Consider the following 19,352-nt stretch of genomic DNA (forward strand, 5'->3'; position numbering starts at 1 on the left):
AGTAAACCCCACCCCCACCCCCAGGCAAAGCTGTGTCTTTTGTCCTGCACAGGCTATATAGTTGTCAGTGCCCCATCACCAGGTGCTTAATAAATGCTCTTTAAAATGCATGGAGCCAAGTCTGTGTGGACAGGAAGTGCACCGCTGGCTTTTTGAACAAGAGACTGGCGGGTTAATTTAAAGGGGAAGCAATACTCATCGCGGCGGACTTCAAGAAGCCCATCTTATTCCACCCTAGTGGTAATTAGGGTTCATTCGAGTGAAGAGAAAGAAGGAAACTTTATCCCCTCTAAATTGCATTTAATAAAAATCTTGGAGAAAATGAGTGAATTGTCGCGCTTAATAAGTCCCCCTGGGTTTTGTTGGAAGGAGGCTGAGGTAGTGTACAGTAGTCAACGTTTATGGGACAGCAGATCTGCATTTTATCTGAGCATGAAATGCAGCACTGGCTTAACCTCCTTTTTTTTCCCCCTCATTTGTTTCCAACAGGTTTTTTTCCAGCCCATGAGTCACTTCCAGTCAGATTCAAAGACAAAAGCCTGCTAATTGTGAGTCTGTGAGTCAAGGGTCCCACCCTGCCTTATCGTGCACACCCTCTCTTGCTTTAATAAGACAGACAGGACAGGGCGCAGCGTGTGAGGCCCTTGGTGCTTCTGGGAGGGGCCCTGCCATCCAGCAGCTGACCCCTCAACCGGTAGCACCTGGGAGGTGCAGCCAGGAACTGTTGGTGCAACCCATGTGTTCCGAAAGCACTCTGCTGGGCTCAGAGCTACAGAGGGGAGTATAAAAGGACGGGACTGGGAATGGGAGAGGGAGGAGGAGGTGGGGTGGGAGGGTGGTTATGGTGGGAAGAACCTCTATATTCCTAAAGTTGTACTTAGAAAGTTGTACTTAGAGCCGGCGCCGTGGCTCAATAGGCTAATCCTCCACCTTGCGGCGCCGGCACACCGGGTTCTAGTCCCGGTTGGGGCGCCGGATTCTGTCCCGGTTGCCCCTCTTCCAGGCCAGCTCTCTGCTATGGCCAGGGAGTGCAGTGGAGGATGGCCCAGGTGCTTGGGCCCTGCACCCCATGGGAGACCAGGAAAAGCACCTGGCTCCTGGCTCCTGCCAGGATCAGCGCGGTGCGCCGGCTGCAGCGGCGGCCATTGGAGGGTGAACCAACGGCAAAGGAAGACCTTTCTCTCTGTCTCTCTCTCTCACTGTCCTCTCTGCCTGTCAAAAAAAAAAAAAAAAAAAAAAAAAAAAAAAAAAAAAAAAGAAAGTTGTACTTAACAAACAAATGGTTTCTAAAAAAAAAAAAAAAAAAAAAAGAGGCCAGACTCTCTAACAACTTATCAAATAATGAAGAACAAAGCCGGAAAGAAAGAAGCCAACGTTAGACACGTTTGCAGGGCTGAAGAGGAGTAAGTCCTAAAACCTACCGGTAGCCCCCTAGCCTGTCATGAACACTTTCCTAGATAATGGTTCCACGTCCACCTGGCTGCTCATACCAAGAACACAAGTTTTAGTTTTTTGTTTTGTTTTTTGTTTTGTTTTTTTTTGACAGAGTGGACAGTGAAAGAGAGAGAGAGAGAGACAGGTCTTCCTTTTGCCGTTGGTTCACCCTCCAATGGCCGCCACGGCCGGTGCGCTGCAGCCAGCACACCACGCTGATCCAAAGGCAGGAGCCAGGTCCTTCTCCTGGTCTCCCATGGGGTGCAGGGCCCAAGCACTTGGGCCATCCTCCACTGCACTCCCTGGCCACAGCAGAGAGCTGGCCTGGAAAAGGGGCAACCGGGACAGAATCTGGCGCCCTAACTGGGACTAGAACCCGGTGTGCCAGCGCCGTAAGGCGGAGGATTAGCCTATTGAGCCACGGTGCCGGCTAGTTTGTTCTTTTCTTTGATTCACTACATTCCTATCTGCTGACTGGTTTACCTCCAAAACATACCTGTGTCCTGCCATGCACCTGTCACCATGTACACAGCCAGTGTTTGACAAAGCCAGCCTCATCTTCCCACGCTCCAAGCACCCCTGCTAAAATTCTATTTCACTGAGCGTAAAGTCAGGCGTCGGGTCACCTGCTCCATTTAAGCATTCACTGGCCCCAGCTCAGGCCACAGCTACCCTGTGAGACGCCTATTTGTTACCCACCACCAGAGTACGTTCCCTCTGCCTGGAGGATTTTCCTGGGCCTTCCTGAGACTTGCTCTTTCATATGTGTCTAAGTCAGCTCAAGCTGCTGTAACAAAGATCCAGGCACCAGCTGACCTGGGTCTTGATGAGGGCCCTTTTTATGGATTGCAAGTGGATATACTTCAGCTGTGTCCTCACAGGGAGAGAATCCCATTACTGAAGGCTCCACCCTCATGACCTGATCACTTCTCAAAGGCCCCACCCCCAAATACCATCACATTGAGGATTAAGGCTTCAACATAGGAATCTGAGGATACTCAAACATCCAAGTCATAGCAGTGTCCATCTGGTTTCATTTCAGTGATCACCTTCCCAGAGAGGCCTCCCAGGGCTACCACAGCTCACATTCTATCCACCACGCAGTCTGTGGCCTGCACAACTCTCCTCATGATCTGTAGCGATCAGTTACTTTTTTTCTTTGTTTACTTCTGTAGTCTTGGTCTCCCCCATTGGATGGTGACCTCCAAGAAGACAGAGATCTTGTCAGGCTTCCTCACTGTTCATTGATGAGTGTCTTATTTCATAACAGGCACACACTAAGTCCTTTAAAAATATTTGTTTATTTACTTGAAATGTGGGGAGGGAGACAGAGAGAGAGAGAGAGATTCCATCTGATGATTCATTACCCAAATGGCCACAATGGGCAGGACTGGACCAGACTGAAGCAAGGGGCCAGGAGCCTCATCCGGGTCTCCCATGTGGATGCAGGGGCCCAAGCACTTGGGTCATCTTCCGCTGTTTTCCCAGACACATTAGTAGGGAGCGAGATCGGAAGTGGAACATCTGGGACTCAAATGGGTGCCCATATGGGATGCCAGCACTGTGTACTGCAGCTTATCCCACACCACCACAGCACTGGCTACAGTAAGTCCTATTTTGAAGAATCAATGCAGACAGTAATAAAGTTCAGTATAGATATGCTCACATTAGCTTCTCAAGAAGTGAAAGTTCACCAGATAGACTGGAGGAGAAGGGCTTTTTACAAAGGCAGGACGGTATCAGACCACCTGGTATATTGGGAGAAACCTCTGCTGAGTCCAGTTGCTGGTGAAGCTGCTGCCTCAGTGTTCTGCTTCCTCTCCCACTAGACAGGCCTCCGAAGAGTTGTGGAGACGCACCGCCTTCACTCTTCTCCTATATTCTCTGGTTTATTTCCAAGCAAGCATTTGCCCCAACCACTCTAGTAAAACTGCTTCTCTCAAGGCTATGGATGCCCTCCATTTTGCTAAATCCAATAGTTTTTAGGCTCATCCTAGTTAACCTATCAGCAGCATCTGATATAATTGATCACTGGTTACCTCTGGAAACACTTTCTCCACCTGGAATCTGGGATGCTACCCTTTACTGATTTTCTTCCTCTGTTACTGGCTGTACTTTCCCAATCTGTTGATTTCTTTGCCCATATTCTATCATCTAGGTATTATAATAGCCCACATTTGAATCTTATGGAATGTATTTTAAGATGCATTTATTTATTTATGTGAAAGGCAGAGTAACAGGAAAAAAAAAAAAAACAGCTATCTTCTATCCACTGGTTCACTCCGCATGTGCCTGCAACAGCCATGTGGCAGCCAGGAGCCAGAAACTACATCCAGGTCTACCTTGCAAGAATCCACGTTCTTGGGCCATCATCTGCTGCCTCCAAAGAACATTAGCAAGAAGCTGGATTGGAAGCAGCAGTAGCCAGTGCTCAGAATGGCACTTCAATATGGGATGTGAGTGTCCCAAGCAGCATTTTAACCCCCTGTATCACAACACCTTCCACTGTACTTTTAAGATAGATTCCTAATCGGATCACCTCTTATACCTCCACTGCTGTGACCTTAACCATAATCCTCTGTCCTGATGATTGCAGCAGATTCATAACTTGTCTCGTCTTCAGTCCATCCAAGTGCAGCAGCCACAGCAGTCCTTCAAAAGTACAAGTCAGGGCATGACATTTGTCTGCATGAAACCTTCCAGTTGCTTTCCATTTCACTCCAAGTCAACGCCAGAATCCTGACTCTGGCATTCAGGAGCCTACTATATCTGATCCCACCACCCAACTCCTCCCCAATTCCTTCTAGTCTCTTGCTTTCTCACTGCATTCCAGCACACCAGCCTTTCTGCTGTTTCTTAAACACAGTAGCCACTTCCTTTCTCCAGACATTGGAGACGGCCATTGCCTCTACTTAGAAAGCTGTTCTCCAAGATGTTTGCATCACTTGCTCTCTGTATCAGCCAGCTCTTATTACAGTAAAAGCTGCGTAACTGAAGAATTCCCTTCCCTTTGCAAAGAGGCCTATGCTGTGTAAAATGCAACTCCAATTCCCATTCCCTGCAGAATGAAGACTCCCATAGTTCTCATCATTCTGCAATATGCTGTGTAAAGTTGATCATGTTTCCTCCCTGCACCCCATAATGCAAGCTCCGTTTTATTTGCTGATCTAGCCTCAGCACTGAGAACAGTGCCTAAAACTCGTTAGTCAACAGGCTTTAAATATTTGCTGAATAAATAGCGAATTTAAGAATGAAAGTTCACAAACCAGAGCCCTGAATTTTGCTGTGGAAGAGTGGGCAATAATCACAACAAAAATGGAATTGTGGAAATGAGTAGAGGCCAGAGAGTACCCTTCAAAGGCCTTGTGTGCTACGCTAAGGTGTTTGCATTTTATCCTACAGGCAATGGAACAGCATTGAGTCTTTAAAGCAGTAGGATTTCATATGATGCCGAATGTGCCTAAAATGGCTCTGGGATCATCGTGGAAAAGAGCAGGGTACAGCCTGGTGGCCTGGAGCCCAGGTGGCAGGCTGGGCAGTTGGACTGATGAGCAGGAAGTCTGATTTCAGCCTCTCAATTCAAGCTGTGTGAGCAGTTGCTAACTTCGCTCATTGGCCTACCTGACAGGAGCACCCAGTGTGTGCCAGAAAGAAAATCTGAAACCTGAACGTTGGCAAGGAGGCCCTGCTGGCCAGAAGCTAGACATCATGCTATGAAGCTTCAGACTGTGGGTGTCCCTTGAGTGTGTACTGTAAGAAGAATCATCACTTAGCCTTATATAGCACCACAGAGATTACAAAGGATTTTCGCAACTGTTTCATCTAAAGACTCAAACACCCAAAGTACTCGAGCCAGTATGTATAAGTACCTAGCCACTTCACTGGCTGAGAAAGGAAATAAATAGCACTTATATCCTGAAATACATGAGGAAACTTTTCTGGTGAGTTGCTGAGAACATGGTTAAAATGCAATCTGGGGCCCCACTTTTCACCTTCTCACAAACACTGCATTGGACTTTAAATTTTCAGAGATTGCAGATCAGTACTGTTTTCAACATGGTCAATAGGTTCTTTAGAATCCATCAAATGACTCCTCTCCACAGTTTAGTCACTTAAGGATGTGCACAGAGGCACATAAAAGCATCAACAGATAAAGTAGGTACTTTCCCCCAGCTACTTCTGCATAGAATTAGAGACTGTATTTTGTTTCCCTCAACTACCAAGAAAGCGTTCAGGCTTATAAGAATATTTATAGGACTACGAGGAGTTCCCCATTAGTCCCCCTGACACATTACATACCCCTGAAAAGGTTTGTTTCTACATAAATAGTCTTTATACACTCCGTGTGCCTCTCTCCCTTGGCAGAAACCCAATTTGGCCATGCCTGTATTTGAATGTTACACCCCAAGCAATTAGTTTCATCAAGAAACACAGACTTTCATAGCTGAAATTGGCTTTAGAAATCATCCTGCATCTCCAAACTCTTTGTTTTCCATGTGAGAAAACTGGGGCTCAATGAACAAAGGGAGGGAAAAGAGAATGAGAACGGATGCCAAGATCAGTTATGGCCAGCCAAGTTCCATACATGACTTCCTTTATTCCTCCTTGGGCAAAAAAAAGAAAAAAATCCCTTGAGGTAGATGGATTAGTCAGTGCTCTCCAAAGAAACAGAACCAATGGGATATATCCACATAGGTAAACAGAGAGGTTTGTTTTAAGGAATTTTCTCACACCATTACGGAGGCTGGCAAGTCCAAAATATGCAAGTTGGCTCTTACCTTGAAGACCCTAGTCAAAGAGCCAATGTTGCAGTTCAATCCAACGGCCATCTGCCAGCAGAACTCCTTCTGGCTCGGTAGAGGCCAATCTTCAGCCGACTTTAGAAGAGGCCTACACACATTATGTAGGACAGTCTACTTTCTTTAAAATCCACCATGCTAACAGTAAATTTCATCTAAAAACACCCTCACAGAAACATACAGAATGGTGTTTAGCCAAATATCAGGATGACTGGTCCAGGTTGGGACATAAAATTAATTTCACAGGATATAATGTCTTAGTGTTACAAGTATAATTATAAAACTGAGCCCCAGAATTAAATGACTTAAGATCACCTAGCTGATGAGCTGGTACTAGAAATTTAGGACTCTTAAATCTGACAGGGTCATCTTTCTGTTAAATGTTTTATTCTCCAAGGAAACTAACATTTTTCAAATGCCTAATATCCTGCTTTTTGCCAGACTCTGTGTTAGATAATTTACATAAGTGCCCATTTGATAGATCACCATTGCCTAGACAAGGAAATGGAACCTGAGAAAGGTTACATTGTTAACCCAAAGTACTGAACGGGTACTGTGGTTTGATCTAGGTCTATGTGGTTCTAACACTTCCTGCCATCTGGCATTTCTTAATGATGTTTTTCCTGCTTCTCATCTGTCACTCAGTTTAGCAGGATGTAATTTCTCCCCAAATTTAAAAAAATTACCCAGTCTTCTTTCACAAAGACCATTTCCTTAATTCAAAATGAGTTTTCAAATATCAGATGTGAATATAAAATGAGGAAACTGAATTTAAAGAAATATGTGAACTCTTCTACATCAAAATGAGTATTGTCCCAAATAAAAAAAGCTACCCACTGCAGCAATACACTTACTCCATTACTCACAACTCTTGTAGCTCCTCCTTTGGATTTGCCTTCAGGGCCTATATCATTTGGTTTTCCAATATGACTTTAAAGTTAATAAATGTTCATTGATTTGATTTTTAGTAAATAGCCCAAAGGCATCTGGTGCTAAATTTGGTAGAAAAGGTACAAGAATCTTCAAACAACTCATGGGAGCAGGTAGATGTTGTGGCACAGTAGGTTAATGATATGCTCTCATGCCACATCAGAGTGCTGGTTCAAGTCCTAGCTACTCCCATTCTGATCCAGCATAGGCAGTAGATGATTGCCCAAGCACATTGGTTTCTGGATGGAGTTTCTAGCTCCTGGCTTCAGTCTGGACCATCTTGGCTTGTTGTGAACAAGTGGAAAACAATTTTCACACACACACACACACTCTCTCTCTCTTTCCCCCTGTCTCTCTCCCCATCTCTTAGTCTGCCTTTCAAGTGAATAAATAAACTTTTAAAAGTTCATGGAAAATGCGTATTATGTAAAAAAAATATGCATGGATTTCAAATATTTTACACCAAAATAATCTTGTCTTTCAATTCTACCTTCCAAAAAATGTTTAAGGTCCCTTATATATGATCAAGCTAATGCAATTTAGATTAAGAGTAAAAAATTATATGGAACTATGAAATAGTGATTTTTTTTTTTTGTATAGCTAGGAAAGAAGCTTCAAAGGTAACCCAATCTCATTAGCACAATGACTGCAAAGCTGGAACAAATGCTGAAACTGGAGAATGTGGCCTCTCAAGTGACTACACAGGATGGACCATATAGATTATACTTGCTTTATGGTCACTCTACATGTTAAGGTTATCTTAAATATAATCACTATGTTTAGAATTGTTTTAAAATGAGATGCTCATACACACTTGCTGGTTAGTTTTGGCCAGATGAAGATCCGGAAAACAATTTCAAGAGCTACAATATCTTAGCAGTTGTAGTACAGAGGACATGAGTACGAATTTTCCACCCGTGTTTTTAAATCCTGATAATGCACAAAATGTATGGGAGAAAAGAAATCTTTCCCAAAAGCAAATTAGGGAAGTGTAGGTCTTTGAAAGTTTAAAAAAAGAATGTCATCTTGCTGCACAGCTGTCTTTCTTAATGTCCCTTCATAATACCCCTTGTAATCCATACATGGAAGTCCCCTTGGATTCCACACATAATTAACACTTGGCAGAAACAAGCAGCATGAGCCTGAGGCTCTCTTAAATTTCATTTAAGAAATTCAGATTTCCATGGAGGTGATAGGGAAGGGAGAACTAAGGCCCCACAGCTCTCACACAGTATTCCCAGTCGCCGAGTTGTACATGAATTCATAAAGATGTCCTCAGCCAGTCAAAAGGTATTTATTGAGCATCTGCTATGTGTAGGGCCCTGTGTCAGTGTTGAGGGAGCTACAAAGTGGTGTGAACCAAAGTTCCAGCGTGCGTTCATTTCACTGAGGTCACTGCAAGTCCTAAATGAGATCCATGTGTGACGAGAGGAAGTAATGACTGAGAACCTGGAAGGAACAGAAAAGACCTGACGGAGAGCTGAGAGAGGAGCTATGCGGAGGAATCGCTTGGTACAGATGGTTAGAGTTGGGGGAGGGTACCTCAGGCCAGAAGAACAGCAATGAGCGATGGAAATGGGACAACGTGTTGTCAGATCAGCCCATGGAGACGTTATGAGGAAGACATGCGAGACAGCTAGGGGTGGAACCCTCAGAGGCTGTAGATTTAGCTAGCTGACTGTTAAGTTTCCGACACTTTTTGACATTGGACAGCCGTAAGAACCAGAAAAGTCCTTTTTTAAAATTGTATATATTTATGATATACAATAGGATGTTTGGTATACTTCCATAATAAAATGGTTATCTAGTCCAACAAGTGAACATATCCATTCTTTTTGCATAGTTACCCCTTTTGTGGCGAGAGTGCCAAAAATCTACTCTCCAGCTAATTTCAGGTACACGACGCAGTATTCTAACTGTAGTCCTGTGCTATAGCTTAGGTCTCGACACTTACTCAGCTTCAACTCTGTACCCTCTGACCTACATCTAACTCACCACTTTTCAACCCCTCACTGTTGCCCCTGGTAATCATTATGTTATTCTCTATGATTTTTTTTAAAAAGATTCCACATAAAAGTGAGACCATACAGTTATTTCTCTCTCTATGGCTTATTTCACTTAGTATCTTATCCTCTATGTTGAGCCATATTTATTGATTTGAAAGGCAGAGAGCAACAGAGAGGGAGGGAGAGAGAGACAGACAACGGTATCATCCATCTACTGGTTCACTCCCCAAATGCCCATAACACCCAGGGCTAGGAGCCAGGAATTCCCTCCGGGTCTGCCACATGGGTGGCAGGAACCCAGGTACTTGGGGCATCATGCACTGCCTCCCACACCTACATGCAGGTAGCTGGATCAGAAGTGCAAATTAGCTAGGCCTGAACCAGGTACCTTCGTATGGGGTGTGGGAATGTCAAGGGGCAGCTGAACCTGCTGCGCCACAATGCCTGCCCCTATATTGTCTTGATGGTTCCATTTGCTCATAAACGTAAAGACAGGGTCATCTGCTTCTTTGTAATACTAAACATATCCTGCAGAACCACGTCATCCTACAGCTACCCTCTGCCTCTCTGGTTTTCCTGGTGAGTTACTCGGGGGCTGCCTGGAGCCTGGTCATTTCTGAGCTTGCCCCTTTCTGAGATGTGTGCCAGTGATGCCAGAGTCCCGAAGGCACATGGCTGTACACTGCTCTCCTCAGGCGGAGGCCTGGCCACCTCTCCCTGCACAGAGCTAGGAGAGGAGGAAGCAGCTCATAGGGACCTTGCTGAAGTGGTTTAAGTATCATTTCCCCTTGGAGGATTCCAGAAAATGTCAGGAACCCCTAAAAGATACACTTCCATCTTCTACTTTTATCTTGTCCTCATTACGAGGTATTGGAGAGTAACTGAGTAAACCATGGGAGGAAGCCATCAGTTGAAAAAAAAATGGCATATTCCTCCCTCCCCAACCCGCAGTTTAGAAGAGAAAATCTATATACCTATGTGCTGCCGGACGGACCACAGAACAGATGTTCAGCAGATTAAAAAAAAAAAAAGACTCCGCTGGATACTTTAAACAGGAAGGGATTAAGAAGATTATTGAAAATGTTGGAGGTAAGGCTGTAGGCCAGATGTTCTTGAACTTTCATGAGTGAAACCCATAGCTAGAAATACATTTTACATATTGACTCAGAATACACACATGAATTTATGCACACACACACAGCTGAAAGGCAACTTTTGTAAACAATGTTAACCCTTGCTCCGTGCAGCATTCTCAGCTATGTTTGCTGTTCCATTTTCATTTTATTCTATTTTTTAATGATTGGTACATTGCACTAACTGTGTTTAAGTATCCATAGTCTGAGAAACACTACTCGAGGCTGAGGTCCTGACCCTGGAGCCTCAGCACCTGCCTTGTTCCATGGTGAAGGCTGTCTCCATCAATGCAGAAGCTGCTGGATCAGGAGGCCTCCTAACAGGTTCAGGAAGACGCAGCTCAGCTGCTGGCTCTGGACCCAGACCATCTCTACTGTAGACCTGCATCTCTCACTTCCAAATTAAAGTCTTGTGAGAGTTTATCTCAGTGGTGGAATCTTAGCTGCAAGAGATACCGTTTTGAGCTTTCCAGCCTCAACAAGCAATTAGGGTTTCAGAATGAGAAAGGGTGGATGATATTGAACAAGTTAAACATTTTTCAAGGTTGAGAGTACCTATTCCATATTCCAGATATCCCTAGGCTGCAAGGCCACCTTGTTCCCTGGTCTTCACCATGACAAAGCTAAAGGACAAGGTGTCCCTGATGTGCCTGCCCTTCTAGAAATCCAAGAACTCCTACTATGACTATGTATGGACACTTCAAACAGTTTATGGGAAAATGGAATTAAAAGATGGGTTCTGGTGCAAAAAAAAAAAATTTGACGTAATACATAGTTTTTACCAACATGCATTTTCCATGAACTTTTGGAAACCTTATTTTTTTTACTTGCAATGTTTGAGGTAGCATTTCTGAGGAAATTTTTTTTTTAAGTTTAACAATAGAAATATGGGCTGGCGCCGTGGCTCAGTAGGCTAATCCTCCACCTGTGGCGCCAGCACCCTGGGTTCTAGTCCCGGTTGTGGTGCCAGATTCTGTCCCAGTTGCTCCTCTTCCAGTCCAGCTCTCTGCTGTGGCCCAGGAGTGCAGTGGAGGATGGCCCAGGTCCATGGACCCTGCACCCGCATGGGAGACCAGCAGGAAGCACCTGGCTTCAGATTGGTGCAGCATGCTGGCAGCAACGCGCCAACCGTAGTGGCCACTTGGGTGGTGAACCAATGGAAAAAGGAAGACTTTTCTCTCTGTCTCTCTCCCTCTCACTGTCTAACTCCGCCTGTCAAAAAAAAAAAAAAAATAGAAATATGGTCACTGATAAAATTGCTTTTCCATTTGTAATCATTCATGCATGCATTTGTGCGTATCATATATAGGTATGAGTATGTGCATGTGTGTGCACATTTGTGTGTGTGTGTGGCAAAAACATATTGGATTGAATTTTAGGTTTAACTTAGAAATATGGGGCCAGTGCTGTGGTATAGCGGGTAAGGCCATTGCCTGCAGTGCCCACATCCCATATGGGCACCGGTTCTAGTCCCGGCTGCTCCACGTCTGATCCAGCTCTCTGCTATGGCCTGGGAAAGCAGTTGAAGATGGCCCAAGTTCTTGGGCCTCTGAACCCACGTGGGAGACTCGGAAGAAGCTCCTGTCTCCTGGGATCGGCGCAGCTCTGGCTGTTGTGGCCGATTGGGGAGTGAACCAGTGGATGGAAGATCTCTCTCTCTCTCTCTCTCTCTGCCTCTCCTTCTCTCTCTGTGTAACTCTGACTTTCAAATAAATAAATACATCTTAAAAACAAGATAGTGGCATCTCATAAACTTAGCCTTTCTAAGTGTTGCATTCTATATTCACAGATCATTTGGAAAACATTTGTCAACCACTATTCTGTATCAAGAACCGTTATAGATGTGATTCACAGTTAATTAACTCATTATTTCTGCCCTTAAGGAACTTAAAGTCTGATGGAATGATCAACAGGCAAATGACACTCATAAGATTGTGTGACTAAGCTAGGAGGAACTGAAGGGGATTACTTGAGCAAGACCATGGAATCATAGGTTTCGCAGGTGGTGACCCAAGACCTGAATTTTGAAGAATAAGCGGTTGTTACTGGGTAAAGCAGCAGAAAAAGAACATTCCGGGGTGAAATAGCCAGAGTAGCAGCCCAGGAGCACAAAGCAGAGTGATGTATGAAAGAGTCTAGACTGTGGAGGGCCTTGAAGCTAGATCCCATATCATGCCTACTCTGCTAAGGAAACAGCCCAAAATAATAACTGGGATTCACTTGAACACTGTGCGCTTACTGCCTCGGAGGTTTCCAGGATAGAGCACATGGATTTTTCAATATATTTTTTATCTTTTCTCAAAGTATATTGTGGAAGGTGGGGGAACATAAAGCATGGTAGTGAATATTTTATTATGTTTAATATCATGTACTCATATACAATATATCTACTACTGGATCCTACCTCTGGAAATGTGTCATTGATAACGGTGCCATTCTAGGTAAGTGAATATTTTTTTGTCTATTCCAGGGAATACATATCTACATACACTTTAGTTTTAAAAATCTTTAAAATTGGAAAGAAGTGACCCACTTATAATTCTGTCCTTGTTAGCAGTAGCAAGCGTCTTTCATGTGACTTCACAGTTGTCATTTATGAAAGCAATGCTCTAAGACTGAACTCATTTATATTAGCATTGTAATTTTGGACTGACTCCTGAGCTCCAAACCACTTAGAAACTTTTTGCCAGTTCTGGAATAGACAGCAGGGTGATATTCATTTAATTCCTTTGCACAGTAATCTGATGGCTGAATATGCTTCAGAGATTCTTTTAAGACTAGCTGGGGAATGAAATCAATCATAGTGCATAAATTACAAGAAAAGTGCTGTTGGTGTCAATTACCTAAGCTCTGTGAATGTAAGTCCTCTAATTTCCTGTTAAATCAGTAATGTAACCAATCTCACTCTATTATTTTAAATAGGACTGTAACTGCAGTTGCTAGGAGTTGAATGAGGGCAGACAAATGTGAATAGTTAATGAACCTCACCAACTAATAGCAAGTTTAAGGTGTCAATAACAGGGATATTATAACATGACTCTCAAAGCTCCACCCTGGTGTCTATGAAAGGTTTAATTGCTTCCTTTGTCGCTTATGCCCGTGTGCCTTCCCTGAATCAATTTGGTACACAGCAAATGCCAGGTGAATGTAGGCGTTCCCCTTGCATGCTGAGTTCCTACCTTCCCCCAGAGATAATGACCCTGAGTTGGTACAGGAAGTCTTGGCTGCACTTTCCCTAGCAATCTACCCACCCCCACTGCTGGTGGCTACATTTCACTGACTCATAATTTCCAAGTATGATCAGCATGCTAACAGGAAAGATACAGTCACTGGGCAAAGCAGCAGGCCTTAGGAGCTGGCCAGGCCTATCCGATAACCGCCACCATTGATGGCAAAAAGGAAATGAGAACAACAAGAGCAGCGGCATCTAAACCTAGAGCACAAGAACATTGGAAGAACCAAACCCCTCCTGCTGCTTTTGTTTTTTTCCCCAGAACACCAAGCAGCCCCAGCACACACCCACCGGAATGCAGGAGTGCGGCGTGTTTAGCATTTGGCTGTCCGTTCACGTCCTGCTCCGTAAATAAAATAAAAGTACCAGTGGGGTATCACACTGAGTAATATTACAGAAAGCCAAGTGGTGGAAGCACAGTTACAGCTGGGGTTTTGGATTCAAGTCCAGCAGTGTCACACACTGTGTGGTCGGGGCGGGTCTGGTGTGCAGGGCGGGCTGCCTCCTGTTGAGAAGTATCGTCTCAGACCAGTCCTACCCGACACTCAGCAGCCAGCCCATGCACAGGAAGCAACTCCTCCCTCTGCTTTCCTTGGTAAAACCTCACTTAGGTTAAGTCAAGGAAATGGAACTTTCTAAATCACCACACTCTTTAGAAAAAAAAAAAAAGATTTATTTATTTATTTGAAAGGCAGAGTTAGAGAGAGGCAGAGAGAGGTCTTCCATCCACTGGCTCACTCCCCAAATGGCCGCAAGGGCCGGAGCTGCATCTCTCCGAAGCCAGGAGCCTGGTGCCTCCTCCAGGTCTCCTACATGGGTGCAGGGGATTTTCCAGGCCATAGCAGAGAGCTGGATTGGAAGTGGAGCAGCCAGGACTCGAACCAGTGCCCATACGGGATGCTGGCACTGCAGGCAGCAGCTTTACCCAGTCCGTCACAGCGCTGGCCCCTCATTGCACTCTTGTTAAATGTGCATTCCTTTGTCAGAAGCTGGCAAATCTGAAGGTCCATACAGTTCCCTAAATCCATTCCTGAAAGTCCCTTTATCTCCAGCTGGACTCACAGACTGCTGCTTGAATGAGGGAAGTCCTATGACCAGGATAATGCTGACTTGAGTCAAACGCCCGCCTGTCTCATGAACTAAGTAGCTAAATGCTAACCAGATGGAAAGGAGTGGTGAGGAGCCCAAGCAAGGTCAGGTCTCAAAGCTATATTTAGTCACTTGGTCAGTTCTCTATTGCCTAACAGACATTCTCCAAGGAAAAGTTTCCTTTACTGCTATGGAACTCACATGTAAAAAGATATAAATAAAGAAACAAAGCAATGGAGTAGAAGAAAGCAGCCCAAGTCAAATCCTGTACAACTTGTCACAACGAGGGCACTGGATGGAATTGAAGACCAAGGCCAACAAAACTGGCAGGTCTCCCAGTACAAATTTCCTAGGTTCAGAAAAAAAAAAACACAGCCATCCTGTGTGTGACCTTGGTCTTGTATCAGGACAAGGACATTGCTGCGAATTAGGCTGAAATACTCAGAACCATGACAGTGCATGCTCAGCTGTGTGACGACTGGAGCGATACTTAGCAAAGCACTCCATTCACATGTATGTAAACTGAGCCCCGCAGCTGTGGGGCATCAAGGAATTCATTCATAGCTGACGAGAACTGGGATTCTCCCAGGCCAGAGTCCTTGCCAGTCTATCGGTATTGGGATTACTTAAGGTTCTTAAATGCTGATTAATTATCTATTTGCAATCTCTGTGACTGTAAATGCGATTAGAAAGTTTGTATGATAGACAGTTCAGCAGTGCATCATGTGCTACTGGGAGAAGAAATGCACTTATGATAAAATCCTTTCTGGCAAAAATAACTCCACAAAGCTGTTGAGGAATGCCAGGTCTGTACACATTGTGATGTTCTCATTAGCCAGGATTCTAGCTGTGTTTATATCTCCAGTCAGGTGCAAGGGGAACAGTCACTAAATTCTTCAAGAAAGAGTTACACGGTGCATAGTCTTTCACTCAGTAATCGAGTTATTTCCTGTTTTAATATGAACACAACCATTTTTGTGAAATGATCTTCCAGAAACATGCCTTATCAGGAAATGTAAGATTTTTTCAATATCAAAAAATGCTCCATTAGAAACATCACAGGTTTTTTTAAGTGAAAAAATCTTCAAAAACTCAAAATTACCAGGAATTATTGTTACTGTAATTCACCCTCTTTTCCCACATGGATCAGGTGAAATTTATTCAGAATGTTTAGGTGATGTGAACAGCTCACAGATCTTGGTAGCCAGGTTCAAAGTGTGAGGATCAAATGGATGGCTGCTTGAATTAAGACAGGAGAAGCAGCAAAGGAGTGGAGTGGGGTGGAAAGGAGGCAGCCTCATCACTCTGAACTCCTTTCCTGCTACAGGTGCAGCCGCCTTTGCACAGCCTTAGCCTGTCTTCCTGCCTTAGGGCTTCCTCATGGGAAACCAGAAATGCAAGGATATATTTGCAAAGGATTGCTGGCATTTCTAGCTCACATTTATCATATTCTTGCCACATGGCAAATCTTAAACTGGACACTCTATGTAGAATACCTTCTCTGTAGACAAACTAAAATGGGGATCGTGTTACTATTAGAGATGGAGGAGCTAAGGCTTAGGGAGTCAAGGTAACTTGCCCAGAGCATTTGGACAGCAGAGTTGAAGTTAGAGCCCAGGCGGTCGGATCCCAATACTAACCCTACTAATCCTGCTAGACACCAGTGAAAGTCAAAGGACTTGCCCTTGAAAAAAATAGGAATTTTGGTTTCTTTCAGGTAAAAAGAAGTGATTGGATTGTGTAACCATTGAGGACATTTGCTTCAATGTGACTAACAGTTTGAAAAGTCATCTTGTTAATGATATAATTCCATCTGTTACATAACTATTTAATACAATGTTAGATGAAGCAAACCCCCAAACCTCAATGAATACAACAAGGTTCATTTCTCACCCCGTCCCACCCATTGCAGGCCAGCAGTAGACTGCTCAGGGTCCTCCAAGAACCCAAGCTCCATCTTGTAGCTCTGCCCTGCTCCTACACTCATGGAGCCCTCCAAGTGCAGACGGTGGACAGGACGAGACTGAGAAGGTCACCCAGGGGCTGCACAGGCCAAGCCAGCCTGACTTTGGTCACATGGTCACGCCTAACTGCAGAGGTAGCTGGGAAATGCAGTCTGGCTGTAGCCCGAAAAGAAGCAGAGAACATGGACGACACGGAGGGCCCTTGCTGCAGGAACCAATTCCTTCATTGATTCTTATTTCTCAGATGCCTAATAATTATTTTTTACAAGTGTGAGGTTAATATCTACAATATTCAGGATATAAGGAACAGTACTTACAGATTTCCTTTCTAAACCTTGCGGTATGTATTTGGACCCCTTGTCTCCCCCCATCTCCTGGAAATGACACTTCCGATTTGCATTAGTTACTGTGCTTCTGACTAGCACGGAGGAATACGAGACATGGCAGCATGAAATTCACTGCTACACCAGCTCAAAGGTGTTCTCTGGAAGAAATTCCTCTTATATCTTAATATGAGAAAAGGTTATGCTTCTCTTGAATTCATTTCTCTCTGAATCTCATGAACTTTTGGAATCTTAAAATAGATTGTACTTCCCACTTGCTTAGGCCGCTAAGAAACTCAGAGCCAGAGTTGGCATCATTCTGCAGACACAGAACAGGACTTCCTCGTATTTCCTTCTGTGTATAACTTCTACCCATCTTCATTATTTTTCTATCAAAAACAAAAAAGTTTTCCCTTGACCCTAATTGTTCTGTTTATTTTATATTTGTTTTTGGTAGCTAGAAAATTTCCAAGCCAACTGTGGTATATAATGAATGAAAATAAATAATCTCATGTACTGTGGAGCACCGTGCAGGAATTCAATCATATTTGCAATCTGGGAGCTGTGCTAGATTCCATCTCAGTAATGGGTTCTATTCAGAAAGACACATGTGACAGATACTCCCCAGCTGTCATGTTCCTTCAGTGCACAGGAAGCCCTGGGAGCAGCTGATCCTCCAAGCTGATCTCAGGCCAGTGGCATTCTTGGTATTGGCACAATGTCTAGAGGTGAAGAGGGCTGGGAGTAGTGCGTGTGACAAAACTGCTCCATTAGCTAGGGCCTTTGCTTACTGAGGAGCCGTGAACACATGGGACCCGTGGAACTAGTTTAGGAATCCACCCTGTGTTCAGATTACAAATCTACCAGGGCTAAAGAGCTGAGTGATCTTGAGCAAGACCCTTAACATCTCTGGGCCCCTCATGTCTTTATATGCAAAATAAGGGCATTGGATTACTGGATGGATAATCCCATTCTCTTTCAGCAGAATAGATCTGTGATCAATTTTTCATATAAACAACAATAATTAAATTTCAACACTTCATCCAGGCCTTTTAGAAATAAATGACTATACAAGATGGAAATCTAGAGGGCAATCTACAAATGGGTAAGCCAGGCTAGTGACAAATGTATTCAGGTGCCACCATGATGGAATGGAGTTGCTTCTGTTTCCACTTTGAATAACAGAAGGTCAGTTTCAATGTATGAGTATGGAGGTAAAAGCTTATACTAAGGAGCTTCAAAGAGCTCGTGGAAAAAATGAAATTAAAAGATGCATTTATTTCTGTTCAAAAAGTTTTAGAATTCATGCATAGTTTTTTTTTCCATAGTCTGCATTTTTCCTTGAACTTTCCGAAGACCCTGCATTTACACAAGGTATATTAATTGAATTGGAATTTGGCTGGGGCACCTGGACAGTTAATCCATCTCTTGGCTTCAGGAATCTGACACTACCCTAAAAACACTGTTTGCAGAATTTTTATGGAACCACCCCAGTTTCCTGATGGCTCAGGTCAATGGGAACAACACAAAGCATCTCTCAGCTATACTGCAGGAGGACTTTGAGCCTGCCACGCTGAGTCTTTGCTTGCAGTTCAGGACCAAGAGCTAAAAACGCATCTTATGGTGAAACAAGGGATTAGCTAATCTTCCAGGCTAATGGAGGGTCAGCTAAAAATGTTTCCTGTGTGTATTGTGAAACCCTGAGATGACAGAGAAGTTCCTCCCGCTGCTCTCTGAATTTCCCCTCCCCCATGACTTCCTTTGGTCACACAGGCCATTATCTGAAGCAAACTGGCCAGAGCATGATGTCGTAACTTTCCTTGGGTCATGCTTCCAAATTAAATCTGCTTGAAAAAGAAGACTAGAAAACGTTTAAATCTTGCTTTGAGTCCTAGAGGAGTTTGCTAATTTCTCTTCATCTGTTGGCAAGTCTGATTTTTTTTTAACAAACTCCTGCTCCGAATACTTTGGAGATAAAGACAAAAGCAAAACACGCTAGAAAGTGGGCGCCTCAGGAAGAAGAGCCCAGACACCTGTGCTTAGATAAAAATGCCCTGACAGAGCACAGGCTGCCACCCGTGAGTATCACCCAGGCAGCCAAGACCAAGCATCGACTTTGATGAGTAAATGTTAATTGCATTGCCTTTGACTCATACTGTGTGCACTGAAAATTCTCTTGGGCCTTACTTGCATGAGGGTTTCTTTTTTCTTTATTTCTTTTTTTTTTTTAAGGGTAAAGGCATGGGAATTTCCCAACCACAATGTTCCACTTTATTTGATATCTTCTTCTTTCTCTTCTCAGTTTCTTTTCACTGCAGACCAGAGTAAAGGCAAATGCGTGTTATTTGGTAGCCGATAGGCACCAAGGAAAAACTGACTAGCACCTTGCACAGCAAAGTATGAATCTGTAACCACAAACTCTCACATTTACATGTTACTGCC

This window comes from Oryctolagus cuniculus, chromosome 4 (genome assembly GCF_964237555.1).
Source record: "Oryctolagus cuniculus chromosome 4, mOryCun1.1, whole genome shotgun sequence".
In the NCBI taxonomy this organism is placed as follows: domain Eukaryota; kingdom Metazoa; phylum Chordata; class Mammalia; order Lagomorpha; family Leporidae; genus Oryctolagus; species Oryctolagus cuniculus.